Raw genomic sequence first — 18,480 nt, forward strand, 5'->3', positions numbered from 1 at the left:
AGTTTAGGAGGCTGAGGCAGGCAGATCACCTGAGATCAGGAGCTCAAAACCAGCCTGGCCAACATGGTGAAACCCCATCTCTACTAAAAATACAAAAATTAGCTGGCCATGGTGGTGTGGACCTGTAATCTCAGCTACTCGGGAGGCTGAGGCAGGAGAATCGCTTGAACTTGGGAGACGGAGGTTGCAGTGAGACGAGATCAAGCCATTGCACTCCATCCTGGGTGACAGAGCGAGAGTCTGTCTCAAAAAAAAAAGAACTTGGGTCCTTGATGACACCAGCCAGCTGCTGAATTAATTAACTCTGGATCCCATCTAATTTAGGACTTCTTATGTGAATATTTCCTTACTAAGTAATTTTGATTTTTTTAAAAAAATTAAATACGGAATGCTTTATGAATATTTGTGTCATCCTTGCGCAGGTGGAGGTGGCAGTGAGCCAAGATTGAGCCACTGCACTCCACTATGAGCAACAGAGTGAGACCCTATCCCCTACTAAAAAAAAAGCAGTTTTGAGATTTAATTCAGGTATCTTTTAAAGTGTACACTTCAGTGGCTTTTTTTGTTGTTGTTGTTTTGTTTTTTTGAGACAGGGTCTCACTCTGTTGACCAGGCTGGAGTGCAGTGGTGCAATCATGGCTCACTGAAGCCTCAACCTCCTGGGCTCCAGGGATCCTCCCGCTTCAGCCTCCTGAGTAGCCAGGACTACAGATGTGCACCACTATGCCCAGTTAATTTTTCTTTTTTTTTTTTTCAGTAGAGACGAAGTCTCATTATGTTGCCCAGGCTGGTCTTGAACTCCTGGGCTCCAGTGAGCCTCCTGCCTCAGCCTCCCAAAGTGCTAGGATTACAGGTGTGAGCCACCATATCCTTACTGATTTTTAGTATATTCATTGACAAAGTTGTGCAACAATCACCACTAATTTCACCACCTCAAAAAGAAACCCCATACCCACTAGCAGTCACTTCCTGTTCCCCCCTACCAGCCCATGCAACCATTAATCTTAACAAGGGATCTTCGGGGAAAGCGTCCAGTCTTTCACAAGGAAGTATGATGTTAGCTGGGGGTTTTTGTAGATATCCTTTATCTGGTTGAGAAAGTCCCCTTCTCTCCCTGGTTTGTTGAATGCTTTTAAACTGTTAGATTTTGTCGAATGTTTTTAGGCATCTATTGGAGGGGTGGGTTTTGTTCTTTATTCAATTAATATGGTGTATTACATTAATTGCTGTGTAAATATTAACATAATGGTTCAACACACTCCTTGAAATCATGATATTCATTTGTAAGCCCAGGTGAGCCACATTATAAGAGCATCTGATAGCTGACAATCCAGCTTACACAACTGTAGGCTTGTTTAATTAGGTTAACAGATTTTTTTTTCTCTACCAAGTTTTTCTTTTCTCTCTTTTTTTTTTTTTTCTGAGACAAAGTCTTGCTCTGTCGCCCAGGCTAGAGTGCAGTGGCACCATCTTGACTCACTGCAACGTCTGCCTCCCAGGTTCAAGCAATTCTCCTGCTTCGGCCTCCTAACTAGCTGGGATAACAGGCATGTGCCACCACATCCAGCTAATTTTTGTATTTTTATTTAGTAGAGATGGGGTTTCACCATGCTGGCCAGGCTGGTCTTGAACACCTGACCTGAGGTGATCCGCCTGCCTCGGCCTACCAAAGTGCCGCGATTACAACCGTGAGCCATTGTGCCTGACCACTACCGAGTTTTTCTGAAGAAGAAAATTCATTGTTAGTGAAGGGGTTCAGGACATGCCACCCCAAAATATGCCACTCTGGCATATTATTTTGAGCTGAAGCCACTTGAGAAACAGCCAGTGCAGGAAGAACCCTCTGAACTCCATCTTTTTACCTAAATGCAGATCATAAAATTTCCCATGAGAAAGATGCCCTTTCTGTACCAGGAAGAGAAGCACAGTCCCATCACCGGAGACTGAGGGTTGATGGTGCAGTGGGCCTGTACAAATTAACCTACTAAAATAACCCCATGTATTTCCTAGTCATTGTCCCACAACTAACTAAAGCTCACATTGTCCCACAGCTAAAGCTCAAGCCTCTTTGTCTTGTCACATCCCCACAATTTGTCATTCTTTTTTTTTTTTTAGACAGAGTCTCTCTCTGTTGCCCAGGCTGGAGTGCAGTGGCACAGTCTTGGCTCACTGCAACCTCTGCCTCCCAGGTTCAAGCAATTTTCCTGCCTCAGCCTCCCGAGGAGCTGAGACTACAGGCACCCGCCACCATGCCCAGCTAATTTTTGTAGTTTTAGTAGAGACGGGATTTCCTCATGTTGGCCAGGCTGGTCTTGAACTCTTGACCTCAGGTGATCCACCAGCTTTGGCCTCCCAAAGTGCTGGGATTACAGGTGTGAGCCACCAAGCCCGGCCTGTCATTCTTTTGTTGTTGTTCTCTTTATAGCCGGCTCAGACTCCAGTTCACATCACCCACCGATTTATTATTCTTTATGTAAAAAGGTATATAAGCATTTGGGCTTAATTAATTCTTTGGGTTTTCACTTTCCTTCTGACGACTCCTGTGTATAGATAAAATATTTAAAAACTTTGTATGCTTTTCTCATGTTATTCTGTCTTATGTGTGTTTAATATTAATACTTAGGCCAGGCTGGGCGTGGTGGCTCACACCTGTAATCCCAGCACTTTGGGAGGCCAAGGCAGGTGGATCACTTGGGATTAGGAGTTTGAGACCAGCCTGGCCAACATGGTGAAATCCTGTCTCTACTAAAAATACAAAAATTAGCCAGGCATGGTGGCGCGCACCTGTAATTCCAGCTACTCGGCAGGCTGAGGCGGGAGAATCACTTGAACCCAGGAGGCGGAGGTTGTGGTGAGCCAAGATCGTGCCTTTGCACTCCAGCCTGGGCGACAGAGTGAGACTGTGTCTCAAAAAAAAGAAGAAAAAAAAAAAAACTTAGGCCAGCCATAGAACCTAAGAGGGTAGATGGAAGTTTCTTCTCCCCTACAGGAGCATATACAGTATGATGCAAAAATGAGATGCTTAGGCTTTTCAGGAACTATCTCTGTTAATTTCTCTGCAGCTGAAAAAAGCTACAACATGCACGGTAAAATGTTGTCTTGGGCTGTGGCCTAACTGGTCAAAATGGGTCTCAGCGCAAGGTCTACTGACTCCTCACGGCTTTCATAGCCACCAAAGCCTCTGTGGAATTGATCACTGGTCTCTAGGGGGCAGGGGTGTCTTCTCTTGACAGGAAACGAAATGAGGTTAGAATAGAGATAATGGTCTGTAGAAGTCCACCTTCTCCCTCTCCCTACCACCCCACCCGCCTCCAGTTCTCTATTCTGGAACTTCTGCCCTGAGAGGAGAAGTTGCTGCTGAAGATCTTGCTCCAGATGGAGAGAGTTGTGCATTTAGCTTGCCCAACTACCATTTTGAGGACATCTTCTAGTTTTGTGTCCAGTGTCCCTTCCTTGGAGGAACTTCCCCCATCCCCACACCAAGTGATACTCACATGGCTGCCAATCACAGAACGCCACCTCTCTGACCACAAGAGTGACTCAATCCTGGGTCAACTGGACTTTCTCAGGACTTTGGAACTGTGGAGACACTCAGGGCTGGAAGGAAGTGGGAGCTGAGTCATTTGATGTGTTTCCCCTAAAGCAGTGCTTCTCATAAGGGGGTCCCTTGACCTGCAGCAACAGCATCTGGGAACCTGTTAGAAATACAGATTCCCGGGCCCCAACCCACACCTACTGGATTAGAAGCTCTGGGGGTAGGCCCCAGCAATCTGTGTTTTAAAAACCCCTCCAGGTGATTCTGCTGCATACTAGAGAAACCACAAGTTTCTGTAAGTGGGATTCCCAGAGCTTACCTGCACCTTATCCTTTTCTTGGCCTTGGCTGTTGAGATCCTCCTTAGATTCTTTGGTCTTCCCAATGTCTTTCTAGTAAATTCTTTGTTTTGTTTGAGCAACTCAGAGTTGCTTTCTGTTGCTTGCAACCTAAGGACCCTGACTAATGGTCCTCCCATCTAATTCATATCTACACAGACCCTTCTTGAACCATGGGCCTTCCTGCTATATGTAGACTGCAATGGCTTGACTTCACCCTGGTCTTTGTATTTTGCTTCAACGCCAAACCATATTAACTCCAAAGCAGAGCTCAGTGGGCATCTGATTAGGCTCTTTCACTGTCCTGCCTGTTTATTCAGTTGCCTCCCCAGTAATGCAAGTCTTTATAAGAACATCTTTTATTCCTCCATTTATTTGACTTCTCTGTTTTTTTCATCTTAGCTCCCAATCTTCTTCTTCTTCTTCTTTTTTTTTTTAACTATTAGCAACACACCAATGGCATAATGAAGTTTGTTTTTTTCTTTCCTATATGAGTTAAGGAACAGAATAAGCTGCTTTAGTAAAGAGGCTCAAAAATACAGAATAAATTTATTTATTTACTTATTTATTACTGAGACAGGATCTCATTCTGTCTTCCATGCTGGAGTACCATGGTATGATCATAGCTCACTGTAACCTGAAACTCCTGGGTGTAAGGAATCCTCCTGCCTCAGCCTGCTGAGTAGCTAGGATTACAGGTGCTCACCACCATGCCTGGATCATGTCTCAGAGCAGCCTCAACCTCCTGGGCTCAAGTGATTCTCCCACCTCAGCCTCCCGAGTAGCTGGGATTATCAGCATGGGCCACCATGCCCAGTTACTTTAGGGTCTCACTATCTTGCCCAGGCTGGTCTTGAACATTTGGGCTCATGTGATCCTCCTGCCTCCACTTCCCAAAGTATTGGGATTACAGGCATGAGCCACCATGCCCCAGCTAGAGCAAATTTATTTTGAATCTCTTGTTTTACAGGTTTTTTTTTGTTGTTCTTATTTTGTCTTTTGTTGTTGTTTTATCCCTTTAAGCATATGGGTGATTCAGGATGAGTCCAGAGGTGAGTAAGGGGCTCTGCTTCAGGTAGTCATTTGGGGATACAGGTTCCTTCTATCTTGTTGCTCTGCCGTCTCCAAGGACATCATTGAAGCATCTATATACAAGCCTGTGGTAAGTGGGGGAAAGAGGAAGTAAATGGCTAACAATTTCACTTTAGGAAATGATGTAGAAGTGATGATCACATCAATCTATACATTTTCCAGTGGTGAGTACTTAGTTACATGGTCACACCCAGCTAGCTACCATGGCAGCGGTGACCATGAACTATGATCTGGATCTGGGCAGCCATATACCCTGCTATATCTTGGGGTGAAAATTATTTTATTACTAGAAGAAAGGGGGAAGTAATGGATAATGGAGACAGTTAGCAATCTTTTCACACTTTCTAACTCTGAGCCTGGTATCCAAGTGTTGAAAGTTCAAATGCCTTCACAGGGGTAGGCAGGTGATTAACTGAGTAAAGCAATCTAAAAGGAGTGAGGTGACTGTGACAAAGCAGGATGCACTGTGTCCTGTCTAAAGGGGGTAACAGTTACTTGATACCTTCCCCTTCTTCATTAACAGAATTCCAAGCTTGTTTGAGTGCCCAGCCTTGGAGCACAAATCATAATTTTCTATTATCAATCATGAAATTCTGTTTCTAGTGTCTTCAGCCTCCCCTGTGTCTGGGAATCTCCATATGACTCAGCCAATGGGAGAGTTAAGGAAGTCTGGCAGGGGACTTCTAGGAAAGCTTTTGTTTTCCTAGTAAAGAGTCAGCCATGACTGGAGCTTTCCCATACCAGTTCTTCCTGCTTTGAATGTGGGTGAGATGCCTGGAGCTGGGGCAGCCATCATATGACCTGGGGTGGCAAGCAAGAGGGGAAAACCAAAAGAACTGTGGTGATACTGAGCTAGAAAGAACTAGGGCCAGAACCTGCCTGACTCCAGACATCTTGTCATGTGAATAAGACAAAAAACCAAAACACCTATTTGTTTAATGAAACTTAAAATTGGCTTATCTGAACTTCACGTCCGTTCAAAACTGATCTAATCCTTCCAGATTTATTTTTCAAGTTTCAGTTATTTATTAATCAGGGTAATCTCCAACACATTACATCAACATGATTTCATGTATTTAGAGGAGAAATATTTCCTGATTAAATGGAAAATTGTGCGGATGGCTTCAGAAAGACCTTCATTCGAAAGCAGCTTTAATAGTGAAACACTTCATTTACAAATCTGGACCTTCTTTCTTCAGTTTGCTGTAATCCACATTCACTGAGTAAAACTTGGATGGATTGTTGGGACCCAGTTTGTTATAGGGCTCTGGGTTATTCTTTCTTTCCTTTTTTTTTTTTTTTTTTTTTGAGAGTGAGTCTCGCTTCTTCGCCCAGGCGGGAGCACAGTGTCACGATCTAAGCTCACTGCAACCTCTGCCTCCAAAGTTCAATCAATTCTCTTGCCTCAGCCTCCTGAGTAGCTGGGATTACAGGCACACGCGACCACATCCAGCTAATTTGTTGTATTTTTAGTAGAGACAGCGTTTCACCATGTTGGCCAGGCTGGTCTTGAACTCCTGGCCTCAAGTGATCTGCTTACCTTGGCCTCTCAAAGAGCTGGGATTATAGACATGAGCCACCACACCAGGCCTCTGGGTAATTCTTTCTGTCCTAACTAACATCCGGATTGAACAATGCCAGACCTAAGACATACAATGCTTTTCTAATACCTCTAAATCCAATAAATACAAAGAAGGGATCAAGCTCAGATGCTTCTTGGCCTGACTGAGGATCTGCTGGAGCTTGTCTGCAACAGAGGTCTCCCATTCTAAAGGAGAGAACCAGCCTCGCTATCAGGCCCTGGACTAAGTAGTATCTGCCCCAGATATTTTAACACGTATATTCACTTTGTATAAAGATGAAATGCATATACTGCTTTGTAACTTAAAAAAGAAGTACTGGCCAGGTGTGGTGGCTCACGCCTGTAATCCCAGCAGCTTGGGAGGCCAAGGCAGGCAGACCACAAGGTCAGGAGTTCAAGACTAGCCTGGCCAAGAGACCAGCCTGGCCAATATGGTGAAACCCCATCTCTACTAAAAATATAAAAATTAGCCGGGCGTGGTGGTGTGCACCTATAATTCCAGCTACTCGGGAGGCTGAGGCAGGAGAATTGCTTTAACCTGGGAGGCAGAGATTGCAGTGAGTTGAGATCACGCCATTGCACTCCAGCCTGGGTGACAGAGCAAGACAGGGCATTTTTCATTTTGATGACTGCAGAATATCCACTGTATGTGGATAGCTTAGCAGCTAATCAATCCTTTATCATTGGACATTCAGTTAGTTTACAGTTTAGCTGTTTTTATTTTTGTTTTTGAGAGGGCAGTTTGCTATTGTAAACAATGCTATAATGGACTACCTTTTAACTAAGCCTCTTCTTTTTTTTTTTTTTTTGAGACACAGTCTCACTCTGTTGCCCAGGCTGGAGTGCAGTCTCGGCTCACTGCAACCTCCTTCTCCCGGGTTCAAGCTATTCTCGTGCCTCAGCCTCCCATGTAGCTGGGATTATAGGGATGTGCCATCATGCCCAGCTAATTTTTTTTGCATTTTTAGTAGAGATGGGGTTTTGCCATGTTGACCAGGCTGGTCTCGAATTCCTGACCTCAAGTGATCCACCTGTTTCGGCCTCCCAAAGTGCTGGGATTACAGTGAGCCATTGCTCCCGGCCTTAACTAAGTTTCTTAATATACTCTTATAATTACATTCTTGATTATTTTCTTAACTTTCCAGAAGTGAAATGGCTGGGTCAGAAGACAATAAATAGCAATCTCTTTTAAGTAAAATGATGCACTTGCTTTTGGTTCTGTTTCTGCTACTTTGAGTAACTAATCACTCATTTATTCATCATCCATTCACTTAACAAGCACAAGAAGCGCAGAGTAAAATGTGGTCCTCGTCTTCAAGGAGCTAATAATGGAATGGCAGAGGCAGGCAGGGCAACAGTTAATGAGAAGGAGTGACAGTTGTGGTGGCGGCTTTCGACAAGGTTTCCAGTGATCCCTGCCTCCTGATATTCATGCCCTTGTGTAATTCCCTACCCATGAATATGGGCTGGACCTAGTGAATTGCTTCTGATGAATGGAATATGACAAAAGTGATAGGATGTCACTTCTGTGATTAGGTTACAAAGAACTGTGACTTCCATCTTGGTAGCTCTCTCTCTCTTTTCCTTGCCCTCTCATTTGCTTGGTCTGATGAAGCCAGCTGCCACACTTACTTGACGGAGAGGCCTATGTAGCAGGGAACCCAGGGAGGCCTCCCGCCAGCAGCTCTTGAGGAACTGAGGCCTCAGTCCAACAGCCTGTGAGGAACTGAATTCTGCCAACAATCATGTGAGCTAGGAAGCAGATCTTTTCCACTGAGCCTTCGCTGACCAAGGACTTAGCCAAGCCATGCCTGGATGCCTGATCCATTAAAACTGAGAGAATGAATTGGTATAGTCTTAAGCCCCTACATTTTGGAGAATTTGTTACATGGCAGTAGATGACTAGTACACAAGCAGAGTGGTACAAATGAGTGTGTGATAGGTGCAGGCATGAAGGAGAAGCATGAAACCGCCATGGTGGGGAAGGGCCACGTCTGATAGGAGTTCTGAGTGGAGGGCAGGCTTGCATTGCATTTTGCAAGCTAAGAAGGCATTAGTTAGGGGAAGAGAAGAAGTTTCCAGAACAATCAAGCTCTGAGACCATTTCCCTAACCTGTGTTACCAGATCACTTGTTGCACCCTTGGCTAGAGGTAAATTCACTGTGAAGTTAGCAGAGTTTAAGCCCCAGGGCCCCTCACCTGCACAAACTCCTTTTAAAGCCCAAGAAGGGTCCTAGTAATGTTGTATTTATAATTCTGCATTCTTTTTCTTAAGGAGAGCCACCTAATGTAGGCCCCTGCATCAATGGACTTGCCAAGACCCTTTTAACGCCCTTCCCCTCGCCCCTCTCAATCTATAGCATATACTTACCAGTCCTATTTGGCTCTGCCTCCTCAAATACTGTTTCTCAGCAGCTCATCCTAGCCCTTCAGCCTTTACTTCCTTAACCTAAACAATCCAGGTTCTGGAGTTTTCCCTACAGGCCCTGTTCTCTACCTCTTTAATCATCTTCACTGCTGTTTTTGTATTTATTTTATTGAGATGGAGTTTTGCTCTTGTTGCCCAGGCTGGAGTGCAATGGCGCAATCTCAGCTCACTGCAACCTCCGCCTCCCGGGTTCAAGCAATTCTCCTGCTTCAGTCTTCCCGAATAGGTGGGATTACAGGCATGCACCACCACGCCAGGCTAATTTTGTAGTTTTAGGAGAGATAGGGTTTCTCCATGTTGGTCAGGATGGTCTCTAACTCCTGACCTCAGGTGATCCATCCACCTTGGCCTCCCAAAGTGCTAGGATTACAGGCGTGAGCCACCATGCCCTGCCTTTTACTGCTGTTTTTGAAGACTCAAAGAAGTTTTTCCTTAAGTGGTAGTTTCCAGAATGGATGTGTTTTTGTAAATGGCAAGCCTGGTTCCTGACCAAATGGCATTCGAGCAGGAAGGGCCATGTGGGGCCCTCAGAACAGCCTCTCTGCCCATTGTTTCCCTACCTCCCACCCCCAACTTCAGAATGACAAAGTTTCATCTGATGAAAGGAGGGAGTGGCTGGGGAGAAAGTAGAAGGGGCAACAGGAGAGGGGGCAACAGGAGAGAGGGCACCTTTCCACTTCCTTAGAGATGGGACCTCTCTTTTAAGATGCTTTTGGTAGTATTTCAAGCTGCTGATGGGCCCAAGAGGGAAGGAAACTGACATCATTCATACCTACACTGTGCCAGGCACATGGGCTTTCCAGACACTATATCATGGAATCCTTGCTACATCCCTGAAAGAGAGAGACTCCTCATTTTATTTTATTTTATTTATTTATTTTTGAGACAGAGTCTCGGTCTGTTGCCCAGGCTGGAGTGCACTGGCATGATCTCAGCTCACTGCAATCTCTGCCTCCCGAGTTCAATTGATTCTCTTGCCTCAGCCTCCCGAATAGCTGGGATTACAGGCATGAGCCACCATGCCTGGCTAATTTATTTTTATTTTTTTTATTTTTTGTAGAGATGGAAGCCTTCACCATGTTGGTCAGGCAGGTCTCGAACTCCTGACCTCAAGTGATGTGCCTGCCTTGGCCTCCCGAAGTGTTGGGATTACAGGCGTGAGCCACCGCACCTGACCAAAACTCCCCATTTTGTAGCTGAGGAAACTGAAGCACAGCCAGCAAGGGCCAGGTCAGGCCCAGCTAACTTAAGAGTCCAGCCTCTAACCCCAGCCCATGTACCCCCATCCTTTATTGATTCTCCCAGGGGCTACTACCTACATTCAAGTCCTAAATGAAAATTGGTGAGCATCACAACAAAAATCCACTTGGAAATAAGTTTAATAAATGAAAAAGTCAGGCAGGCCAAACTCCTGATTCTGGGAGATCTGTATAATAGAAGAAGACGCATCAGTGACCTGGGAGTCCTCCCAGGGTTGGGATTCACTTCTAGAGAGAAAAAAAATATGTATTGACAAGAAAAGGCAGGAGATCTAGGCCCCAAACCAGAAGATGGGGATGAAAGTTAGGCTGGACAGACTATAGTGTGGGGATAACAATGAACAATGAAAGTAATGAGAATAGCAACTATTGTTTACTGAGTGCTTACAAGGTGCCAGGCACTGTAATACACACACACACACACACACACATACACACACGTTATATAGGTTAGTACATTTTATCCTCACAGCAACCCCAACTAAATCTTATACACAGAAGCAGTGGTAAGCAGACCAAAGTCTGTGCTTCTGTGTGTTAAGAGTCTTCATCTTCAGGCTCCTCAACCTAAAAATACAAATGATAACCATGCCTTTTTAGTAGGGTTGTTGTGTAACCCTACTAAATGTAACCACTAGGCTTTACTAAGTCTCGGAGAATGGGAGTGGGAGAAATCTAGCCCCGGTAAATGACACAAACATAGAGAAGCAGGGCTTACAAAGTGCCATAACTTGGGAGGGTGGGGCATAGGGGTGGCTAGGGCTCATCCAAACCCAGATCTTGCAGGCAGCAGAGGTGACTCATGGGAACCTCGGAAGCTAGCAGTTGAGTGCTTTGTACCAAGTTTGCAAACAAAGCTCTTGGGTTCAGAGAGGGTGGAGAGATGCAGAGTCTATCAATATCCATTGGCCTCTCTCCGGATTGGCTCAGGAATCTGAGTGGGAGGAGCTTACGTCTCAGGGAAGATGACGTGAGGCTGGACTAGGAAGCTGCAGCTCGCTGGGCTCCTTCACCTTCAAGGTGCTCCTACCCCAGCGCTGGAGTCACACACTTGTGTTTGGATCCCGCCCTTCCCACCTCTGGGACTTCGACTTAATGATTTAACAACCTTGAGCCCCAGTTTTCTGTAAAGTGGAGAGAATCAGAATATATATAGCCAAATGATAGATAATAATTGTGCCCTTGGGAGAAGTCAGTGAGGCGCTGCATATGAAGGACTAACACAGTGCCTCGGATGCTGCATGCTAGTAAATAGCAGGCAGATTATTGCCAGATTCCTATTCAGGGGAGCCGGAGAAGCTTTTTCTACTTTCCGCTTCCTTCTCCTCCCATTGCCTTCTTTGGTAGGGAAGTGGAATTGTATTCCAGAGGCAGAGTACATGTAATGCCTCTCTCACCTTTCATTCTTTTCACCTCTGAATGATTTTTATTAGTTTTGTAGTTCACAGCCCATTTCACAAAGTTGTAATTTGTCTCTTGCCTGGAGAATATTAAACTGTTACATAAAAGCAATAGATTTTTTTATGCTAGGAATTTTCACTATGCCGATTTTCTGTGTCTTTTATAGATAAGACATTGGATCAGCCATGGTTCATTGATTGAAAACATCAGTGACCAATTCCAGTCTTAATAACAACAACAACAAAAATATTTTATTGGAAAGATATGAGATAGCTTACCGAAGGAAAGCTGAACGTCAAGCCTCAGAAAAAGCACACAGGGTAGCTCCAGGGATCTAGGTAGCAGGAAGTTTTGTTTGTTTGTTTGTTTTGTTTTGAAACAGGGTCTCACTCTGTCGCCCAGGCTGGAAGTGCAGTGGTACAATCACGACTCACTGCAGCCTCAACCTCCTAGGTTCAGGTGGTCCTCCTGCCTCAGCCTCCTGAGTAGCTGGGACCACAGGTGCCACCATGTCTAGCTAATTTTTTTCTTTTGTATTATTTGTAGAGACAGGGTTTCGCTATGTTGCCCAGGCTGGTCTCGAACTCCTAGGCTCAAGCAATCCTCCAGCCTTGGCCTCCAAAAATACTGGGATTAGAGGGGTGAGCCACCATACCCTGCCTCATAATATCTTCTAATTGCTAGTTCATTTTCAAATTTCCTCAATTGATACAAGAATTTTTTTTTTTTTGAGACAGAGTCTCGCTCTGTCGCCCAGGCTAGAGTGCAGTGGCGCAATCTTGGCTCGCTGCAACCTCTGCCTCCTGGGTTTAAGCGGTTCTCCTGCCTCAGCTGCCTGAGTAGCTGGGATTACAGGCACGCGCCACCACACCTGGCTAATTTTTGTATTTTTAGTAGAGATAGGGTTTCGCCATGTTGGTCAGGCTGGTCTCGAACTCCTGACCTCATTATCCACCCGCCTCAGCCTCCCAAAGTGCTGGGATTACAGGCGTGAATCATCATACCCGGCCTAAGAATGTATTTTGTAGACTTTTTCCCAAATCAAGATTGTATCAAAGTTCACTCATTGCAATTTGTTATTGGGTCTCTTTACTCTCTTTCAGTCTAAATCCCCTCCATTTGTGGATTTTTCATGATATTGACATTTTGAAGAGTTTAGGCTAGCTGTCATGTAAAAAATTTTTACTTTTTTTGGTATAGTATTTTTTATTGCAGTAAAATATGCATAAGATTACAGTTTTAACTATTTTAAAGTGTACAAATCAGTGGCATTAAGTACATTCACAATGTTGTACAACCATCACCACTACCAATTTCTGGAACTTTTTTTTTTTTGAGATGGAGTCTTGCTCTGTCGCCAGGCTGGAGTGCAGTGGTGTGATCTCGGCTCACTGCAACCTCCACCTCCCGGGTTCAAGCGATTCTCCTGCCTCAGCCTCCTGAGTAGCTGGGACTACAGGCACGCGCCACTACACAGCTAATTTTTGTGTTTTTAGTAGAGACAGGGTTTCATCATATTGGCTAGGATGGTCTCAGTCTCTTGACTTCGTGATCTGTCTGCCTCGGCCTCCCAAAATGTTGGGATTACAGATGTGAGCCACCACGCCCGGCCAATTTCTGGAACTTTTTTTTATCATCACGAACTAAAACTCTGTACCACTAAACAATAACCCTCCATTACTCCCTACCTCTAGCTTCTGGGAACCTTTATTCTACCGTCTGTATCTATGAATTTGCCTATTTTAGGTACCTCGTGTAAGTGGAATCATATAATATATGTCCCTTTGTATTTGGCTTATTTCATTTAGCATAACGAATGTTTTCAAGTTTCAGCCATGTTGTAGCATGCACAGACTTTCATTCTCTGCATTTCTTTTTTTTTTTTTTTTTTGAGACAGAGTCTCGATCTGCTGCCCAGGCTGGAGCGCAATGGTGTGATCTTGGCTCACTGCAACCTCCACCTCCCAGGTTCAAGCCATTCTCCTGCCTCAGCCTCCCAAGTAGCTGGGACTACAGGCATGCGCCACCACGCCCAGCTAATTTTTGTATTTTAGTAGAGATGGGGTTTCACCGTGTTGGCCAGGCTAGTCTTGAATGCCTGACCTCAAGTGATCCACCTGCCTTGGCCTCCCGAAGTGCTGGGATTACAGGTGTGAGCCACTGCACCCGGCCTGCATTGCTCTTTAAAGTTAATTTATTTGAGTCTTATATTTATTTTCTTATAACTTTTTAAACTTTTTTTTTAACATGAAGGAATGCATTTAGATGTATTCCCAAATTTAAGAAAATCTGTCTAGACTTTTATGCTGGCCAAGTTAATTAGATTTAGATTAGTGAGCTCATAGTGAGTGGGTTAATTTATCACCAAGTTGGAGTAAAATTAACCTTCCAAAACAAACATAGTTTATAGCTTTGAATGAATAACCACCATTTCCTATACCAAACATTCTTTTAAAAATGTAGTTTCCTATAATAAAAATTAATAGCCTCAGGATCACAAGTAAATAGTCCCTGGGATTATTAAAACAAGCATTTCAATAGTATAGAAAAGCTCTTTGTCTTTTTAATTAAAAGACTTAGTCTATTTTTATGATGACATAGTTCAGAATTCTTTTAGATGTATCTTAAATTTTATGGTAACTCTTATGTAGAAATTCACTAACCCTCGGCCTTGTCTTTTTATTTTTTTTTGAGAAGGAGTCTTGCTCTGTTGCCCAGACTGGAGTCCAGTGGCGCGATCTCGGCTCACTGCAAGCTCCACCTCCTAGGTTCACGCCATTCTCCTGCCTCGGCCTCCCGAGTAGCTGGGACTACAGGCGCCTGCCACCACGCCTGGCTAATTTTTTGTATTTTTAGTAGAGACGGGGTTTCACCGTGTTAGCCAGGATGGTCTCGATCTCCTGACCTCGTGATCTGCCCGCCTCGGCCTCCCAAAGTGCTGGGATTACAGGCATGAGCCACCGTGCCCGGCCTTACCCTCAGCCTTGTCTTTCTAAACAAAGCAGGCTGGATAATTCAGTGCTTGGCATTCTCTAAAGCACTTAGGTGAATAGCATCTCAAGTTTCTTGATAAAGATCAGGACTTTGAGGTTTATTATAATTTTTTTCTACATCTCTATACTCATGAAAGCTTCATAGTATAGATTTTTTGTTGTAGTTATTGTTGAGACGGAGTTTCGCTCTTGTTGCCCAGGGTGGAGGGCAATGGAATGATCTTGGCTCACTGCAACCTCTGCCTTCTAGGTTCCAGCAATTCTCCTGCCTCAGTCTAGGATTACAGGCACCTGCCACCAAGCCCAGCTAATTTTTGTATTTTTAGTAGAGACAGGATTTCACCATGTTGGCCAGGCTGGTCTTGAACTCCTGGCCTCAAGAGATCCACCCATCTCGGCCTCCCAAAGAGTTGGGATTACAGACATGAGCCACCATGTCCGGCCCATAGCATAGCTTTTATAAGTCCATTGTTTTCTGATTTTTAATCACTTACATATGTATGTATCTGTCATAATTCTAAACACTTTACATGTATTTGTTATTTAACTCTATGAGATAAAGGCTTTTCTTTTTTTGGTGCATTTAAATTTTATTTGAAATTTTATTTTTATTTATTTATTTTTGAGCAGAGTTTTGCTCTGTCGCCCAGGCTGGAGTGCAGTGGAGCGATCTCAGTTCACTGCAACCTCTGCCTCCTGGGTTCAAGAGATTCTTCTGCCTCAGCCTCCCGAGTAGGTGGGATTACAGGCAGGTACCACCACACCCAGCTAATTTTTGTATTTTTAGTAGAGATGGGGTTTCACTGTGTTGGCCAGGCTGGTCTAGCCAACACACCTTATGTAATCCACTTGCCTTGGCCTCCCAAAGTGCTGGGATTACAGGCGTGAGCCACTGCACACAGCCAGTGCTGTTTTAAATCTCCATTTTACATGTATGGAAACTGAGGCACTGGCCGGGCACTGTGGCTCATGCCTATAATCCCAGCACTTTGGGAGGCCGAGGCGGGCAGATCACCTGAGGTTGGGAGTCCGAGACCAGCCTGACCAACATGGGAAACCCCGTCCCTTCTAAAAATACAAAATTAGCTGGGTGTGGTGCCACATGCCTGTAATCCCAGCTACTCGGGAGGCTGAGACAGAAGAATTGCTTGAACCCGGGAGGCGGAGGTTGCGGTGAGCCAAGATCATGCCATTGCACTCCAGCCTGGGCAACAAGAGTGAAACTCAGTCTCAAAAAAAAAAAAAGAAAGAAAGAAAGAAAGAAATACTGAAAACTGAGGCACTGAGCAATACTCGACCTGTCCAAGTGCGCACAACTATAAGTGGGAGAGTCAGGATTCAAACACGATCTGTTTCCAGAGTCCTTGAAAGTCTATACATTCTTACTATGGGGGAAGAAAAAGAAAGAAAGAAAAAAAAAAGCGAAGTTGACAGAATATATGACATGGTTCCTTCTATCCACAAGAAACATCTATTATTAACAGTTTTTTGTTGTTGTTGTTGTTCTTGTTTTTTGTTTTTTTTTGAGACAGAGCCTTGCTGTGTTGCCCAGGTTGGAGTGCAATGGTGTGATGTTGGCTCACTGCAACCTCTGCTTCCTGGGTTCAAGCAATTCACCTGCCTCAGCCTCCTGAGTAGCTGAGATTACAGGCATGCGCCACCATGGCTGGTTGGTTTTTGTATTTTTAGTAGAGATGGGGTTTCACCATGTTGTCCAGGTGGGTCTTGAACTCCTGACCTCAGGTGATTCACCCACCTCGGCCTCCCAAAGTGCTGGGATAACAGGTGTGAACCACCATGCCTGGCCAACAGTTTATGTTTTAACTTTAAATCTAATTATAGAGTACAAATACACAGATAATGGCATTCTTGCGGGAAGGTATAACCATAATTTTTTTTTTTTTTGAGATGGAGTCTTGCTCTGTTGCCCAGGCTGGAGTGCAGTGGCATGATCCTGCTCACTGCAACCTCCGCCTCCTGGGTTCAAGTGATTCTTTTGCCTCAGCCTCCCGGGTAGAGTAGCTGGGACTACAGGCGTGTGCCACAATGCCTGGCTAGGTTTTGTAATTTTAGTACAGACAGGGTTTCACCATGTTGGCCAGGCTGGTCTCAAACTCCTGACCTCAAGTGATCCACCCACCTTGGCCTCCCAAAGTGCTGGGATTACAGGCATTAGCCATGGCACCCGGCCAGTATAGCCATGATTAAAAGCAAATATGAATCCATCATCTGGTTGGCAGGAAACTTCCAGACAACCTAAGTTTGACACAGCTCACTCTCTGGAATTGGACAGGGATACAGGCCCCTGCTAACTCAACTAACTCAGCTTAGTTATGGGCAGCTGACAACTGCTCCGCACAGCAGTGGCCACCTGAACAGGAGGGGAACCAAGAGTAGGAACAGGAGGCAAGAGTGGGTCAGTCTAGTGCTTAACAGGGCAAAGGCAGGGGCAGAAACCAGGTATCGCAGATGAGTCAGCCAGAAAAGATAATCCAGCACCAGCAGGGCAAAGGGCTGGTCTGTGGGTCTTGTGTTGGCCATGAGGACAGTTCACAGTTATGCGGAGTTCCAAGGCTGTGCCAAAACAGCTGTTACTGGTCATGTGCAAGAAGATACTGTCTCAAGTGTTTTAATCAAAATAGAAAGGCATCCTGGTAGGAGGGTGTTGAACATGGCATGGGTATAGCCGTGTGTGGGAATCAGGCATCCAGAAATGGCCAAAGTGGAGCCACTGCAAATAGTACAAGAATGAATATACACAATGACTTAGGTCAGCAGTTCTCAAATGTTTTGATATCAGGATCCCTTAATGCTGTTAAAAATTACTTGTGACCCCGATGGCTGGATGTGGTGGCTCACACCTGTAATCCCAGCACTTTGGGAGGCCGAGGCGGATCACATGAGGTCAGGAGTTCAAGACCAGCCTGGCCAAGATGGTGAAATCCCATCTCTACTAAAAATACAAAAATTAGCAGGGCATGGTGGTGCATGCCTGTAGTCCCAGGTACTCAGGAGGCTGAGGCAGGAGAATCGCTTGAACCTGGGAGGTGGAGGTTGCAGTGAACCGAGATTGCAGCACTGCACTCCAGCCTGGGAAACAGAGTGGGACTGTCAAAAAAAAAAATAAGAAGAAGAAGAGGAAGAAGAGGAAGAAGAAAGAAGAAGAAGAAGAAGAGGAAGAGGAAGAAGAAGAAGAAGAAGAAGAAGAAGAAGAAGAAGAAGAAGAAGAAGAAGAAGAAGAAGAAGAAGACTGGGTAAGTACTGTTTTTGCAAGCCATCATTGCTGCTAGTAACTTTCATTCATTCATTTTTTTTCTTTTTTTTTTTTTTTTTGAAGACAGAGTCTCACTCTGTTATCCAGGCCGGAGTGTCGTGGCGCTATCTTGGCTCACTGCAACCTCCACCTCCCAGGTTCAAGTGATTCTTGTGCCTCAGCCATCCGGGTAATTAGGATTACAGGCGCTTGCCACCACGCCTGGCTAATTTTTGTATTTTTAGCAGAGACAGGGTTTTGCCATGTTGCCCAGGCTGGTGTTGAACTCCTGGCCTCAAGAGATCCACCCAAAGTGCTGGGATTCCAGTTGTGAGACACTGCACCCGGCCTATTGCTGCTACTACCTTTCAAGACTCAGAGAGACTAGAAACTGAAATTCTGGGCTGGGTTTGGTGGCTCACACCTGGAATCCCAGCACTTTGGGAGGCTGAGGTGGGTGGATCACTTGAGGTCAGGAGTTTGAGACCAGCCTGGCCAACATGGTGAAACCCCATCTCTACTAAAAATACAAAAACTAGCCGGGTGTGGTGGCAGGTGCCTGTAATCCCAGTTACTTGAGAGGCTGAGGCAGGAGAATTG

Source organism: Gorilla gorilla, chromosome 1 (genome assembly GCF_029281585.2).
Source record: "Gorilla gorilla gorilla isolate KB3781 chromosome 1, NHGRI_mGorGor1-v2.1_pri, whole genome shotgun sequence".
Classification (NCBI taxonomy): Eukaryota; Metazoa; Chordata; class Mammalia; order Primates; family Hominidae; genus Gorilla; species Gorilla gorilla.